The sequence below is a fragment of the Triticum aestivum genome, chromosome 7D (genome assembly GCF_018294505.1).
Source record: "Triticum aestivum cultivar Chinese Spring chromosome 7D, IWGSC CS RefSeq v2.1, whole genome shotgun sequence".
NCBI classification, from domain to species: domain Eukaryota; kingdom Viridiplantae; phylum Streptophyta; class Magnoliopsida; order Poales; family Poaceae; genus Triticum; species Triticum aestivum.
This window is the reverse complement of record NC_057814.1, coordinates 500,331,416-500,336,010: the sequence shown is the minus strand read 5'-3', so window position 1 is coordinate 500,336,010 and position 4,595 is coordinate 500,331,416. Positions and strand designations below refer to the sequence as shown.

General features: G+C 39.7%; 1 long non-coding RNA gene across 1 annotated transcript; it reads left to right on the top strand.

Moving 5' to 3' along the window:
- LOC123168817 (uncharacterized) lies at window positions 1–2,309 on the top strand. Its single transcript, XR_006484517.1, has 2 exons — window positions 1–241; window positions 386–2,309. It is a non-coding gene; the product is annotated as an uncharacterized lncRNA (long non-coding RNA).
- Window positions 2,310–4,595: the final 2,286 nt, after the last annotated feature.

Genomic DNA, 4,595 nt, shown 5'->3' with positions numbered 1-4,595 from the left:
CATCGCCCCCTACTGCTCCCTGCGTTCCTCGCCCTTCTGTTCTGTCTGCAGGCTAGATCTTGCATGGTTAACTGCAGATCAGGCTGCCAATGGCTGGGTATATAGGCTAGCTTATGCCGTATACAAGCAGTGCCTAGCTAGCTACATGCATGGATGCGTGCTATTTGGAAGGAAGATCCAGAGCGCGCTAGTTCTAGGACGCTTCTGATTAACCCTAGGGCGCAGGAACAACGGCAAAGAGGTATGTACCAGAGACTTGATTTGGTTCCTCCTCAACTGATCTGGCAAACATGCATATATGGATCTGGATCTCATTTGGACCGATCATGCATTTAACATGTATGTATGTCTACCATTTTAATTCTGTTCTTATCTTGGAATGCAGGCTGATGAGGCCGGGGAGCGGAGGCACACAGCCTGCTGCTTGCATGAGGTTGAAATTAGATCCAGCGGCATGCATGGTGTGCATAAATTGCATGGTTGATCATGTACAAGCAATGGATCTATGGAGCGATATTGGTGAGGTTCAATCCGATGCTAGGTCTTACAATCGTGGTAAGACCAGTATCTGATTGAGCCGTGCCAATATCTCTCCCTTGCATGCTTCCTCCGCCCAACTACATCTCCATGGCAGGTGAGCACTATCTACTCCATCGAAGTCTAGCATTTTAATTATTTTTCTGCAAACCATGCACCAAGTGAAAATAATTAATCGACCCCTGTTTTTGGACATGAATTATATAGTTAAAACAGTCTGAAGTCTGAAAATGTCCTAAGGCCTTTGCTATATACCCCGAGAGAGGCTACGCACTCAAGTTCGGTGCACCCATGATTTTTTTTTTACTTAAAAGGGTAATGTGATTTTTTGGGTCCAAGCTATAGCTATTCAGTACAGTACATAACAGTACCTTTCACACAAGTAATAAATCATTTTAAGTTTCATATTTCCAAGGCTAAAATTCAGCCAAGTTTTGTGACAAGTCTCACATATTTAGTTTTGTTCAAATCACAACATGTTTCAAGTTTTTGATTTTCAGATGCACTAATTGCGAGTATTCTCTAAGATTTTCTCATCTATATATGGAATGTGGTTGGATATTTATATTTCTTCGAAAGAAGGTGGTTGGAAACATTACTCCCAAGTGATTATAGACTCCACGTACGTACCCAGCCAGATAACAAATATCATGGAGTACATTCGTTAGTTTAAGATCATTTGTATGCCTATGCCTAGACTTTTTTTTAACACTTGTATGCCTAGACTTCACCAGATAAACTTGCACTACCATGCGCTGGATATGTTTATCTAGGTGGTAGAAGTAGAGCAACATTCTTACCCCTTTTGCCTGGACTTCAAACAGTATCATGTTAATTGTCTAAGGGCATTGGTTTATAGTCAATCAATGTCTATTTGTTAATACTCCGTATGCTTTTGAATGAATCGAGGAAACTAATCGTCAAGCAGTAAGCCGTGCTAGGATAGGGTTTATCCTCCTCTTCAGGAAAAAGTAAGCCATACCCATGCACTCAAGCTAGCACTATAACATTTATTAAATACGGAAAGTTGTAAAAATAAATAAATTGTGAAGATTATTATTACAAACACATAATTCTATTTCTTCTACCCTTGTGCTAGGTGCAAATTTGAATTAATATTCTTAGTTTAAGTTGTAGTTAATGATGCAATCTACATGAATTTTTTTAGTTATGTTAAATTGTATTAATGCACTGCCAAATCTATTAGAATCTGAGTGCTATAGATATTACTTTGTGTAAAATGTTTGATTTTTTATATTATTTGTAAATTTATATCAAAACTGGTTTGTAAATCAGAATTCCCATAATTGAAGTTGACGTCTGATGTGAATGCATCTAAATTCTTATCTTTCGAAAAGAAGGTTGTATACCCTCGGATGTGAAGGCACCATATGTGCTTCTATCTGTATTATCTGTTTCATGATCGATATAATTGTAATCGTTGGACGTTAAATGTTTGATCTGTTTGTAGCATGCACTATGTTATGTCTGACCTAACACACAATTAGACAAATAAGATTTGATCAAAATACATCTGAGTGGGGGACTAGTGATAACTCCGTGATCACCATGACCATCTTATAATTGGAATGCTAGGTGTTGCTTGTTAGCGGGATGTGTGGCGTTGAATCAACAAAAAGTGGATGATGGCAAGATGATGTTCGGTGACGGACGTTGGATGAAAACTTACAGATCAACGAGGCTTTTGTTTTATGTACTCCACTTTGTCTAGAGAAGATAATAAAATATTTTGTACAATAATTCACCTCTTAGTTCTTGGTGTCATTTTTTATTGTTAATGTCCATGTGAATTCAAAAATAGATGCTAATTAAAAAAATAAAACATGTGGCAACAAAATCTCTTTACTCTAGAGAAGACCTATGGTATATTAGAGAATATTTATTGAACCTGAAGCATTTTTTTGAACCAGAGAACTGCATGTGATCAATAAACTAGAATGGAGAAAACATAATACAAAGTCTTATACAATACCCACCAAAATGACAAGAAACGACACAAGGACAAACCCAAGGGCATTAAGCCAAAGCTACTCAAAACGAAGATTGGAAACACTTAGCCCCAACCTTAAACCATGCACACGCACTACCCTTGATAAGGTTGACCAAGGTGTATAGAGGAACAACTGTGTCCTCGAAAATCTCCTATTGTGTTCCTTCCAAATGGACCAACCAACCAACATGATATCACTGTTGAGTTTCTTCTTGTCATGCGTAGGAACACAATCTGAAAATTCTAGACCAAATGATGTTCACGACCGCACAACCAACAAGGAGATGGTCAACGTTTTCAAAAGAATTGTAGCAAAAATGAGAGGATCATTATGCGGAAGCCCACACTTAGCATGGCGATCCACTGTCCAAATCCCTCTTGTGGGTAGCCAACCAAATGAAGAATTTGCATCTCAGAGGGCCCCAAGATTTCCAAATTGCAATGGCCAAGGTTCATTGAGGAAGCCCCACAAAGTTTATCATGCAAGCTGATTTTGAAGAGAAGTGACCCGATGGCTCATGTTTCCATTTCCATATGTCAATCGGTCACAATCAAGCTGAACCTCCTGTATGGCCTCCCATTAGTTAAGCAACTGAATAAACTTGTCGATTGAGAGAGGAGCTCTAAAATATTTTAGCTGTAGACCTCCTTCCAGAGCATAAGCAACCATCCTTTTAAATCTAATATTATCTGGAATGACCGCAACAATATCCGGCGAAATAGAGGCAAGAGGAGTGCCATCCTGCCACACATCATACAAAAAAATGCTCTCACCATTACCTAAAGTCACCTTGGCTACAATGTTAAATTTTTGCAAGTCATCCCTACCAAGAGTCAACCCCAAGTGCCTCCAGGGCTTGTCAACATCAACGCAATCGACCCAAGACTGTTGTAGAATCATGGCCGAGTTCATATAGACCAGGCTAGTAATGCGAAGGCCACCAACCTCTCTAGGGCTGCATATAATCTCCCACTTGACACGGCAATTGCCTCCAACTGTTTCTTTAGTGCCCCTCCAAAGGAGCGCTCAACGAATCTCGTCGGTTGTCTTTAGAACTTAGGCGAGGGCGCGCAAGGGGCTGGGTGGGGTGGGGGGGGGGGGCTCAAGAGATTGTAACTGGAAATGGCAATTGAGGTGAGAAATTGACTGAATAAGCACCAAACAACCGCCTTGGGTTAACATAGCAAATCGCCAAGAAGCAAGGCTCATTCTAAGAATGTCCAAAAGCCTTTGAAAATCTTCTTTACTTGCTCTTGAGAAGATTGCAACTCAGCCCCAAGGCACATATGAAAATCTTGAACAGAGAGACGATCACCTGAACATCAGTCGGTGAAGTGCAAAGGAACACAATAACATCATCGACATAAATTGAAAGCCTTTCTGACATAGTGCCTGGAGGAAGGGCACTTAAAAGACCCACGTCACCCTTTTCATCATCATGTTGATTGCATCCATAGCAAGAATAAAGAGCAGTGGTGAAAGAGCATCTCCGTGGCGAAGACCACTACCATGACAAATCCGTGGACCCGGAGCATCAATTATGAGGATTATCGAGGACGTCGACGATAATATAAAGGAAATTCATGTTCTCCGCCTTGGACCAAAACCTTTAGCTCTCAACACTTTCAAAAGATAGGGTATGCCATGTATACCTAATAAAATATATAATTGAAGAGACTATCTCTTAGTCAAAGAGAATGCAAAGTTCTTTTATATTTCTTTCTCTTTCATGTTAGCAATCATCCTACATAAAAATGAGACATGGTAGTACCATTGTAGTACTCCCTTTCTAAAGCAATATAAAAGTGTTTAGATAATTAAATAGTGATCTAAATACTCTTATATTTCTTCACGGAGGGAGTACATGCCAAGTATAAAAATTAAGGAAGTCTTAGGTTCATCGACATGGTCATGTTGCTTGTGTGTTACTTCCTCCGTCCGTAATGATAGATTTTTTTTGACAAGAGTAATTGTTTCTTCGCGATTAGTTTGACTTCCGCCGAGTCAACAAAAACGATAATCCTAGACGCACGAAACATTACGGGC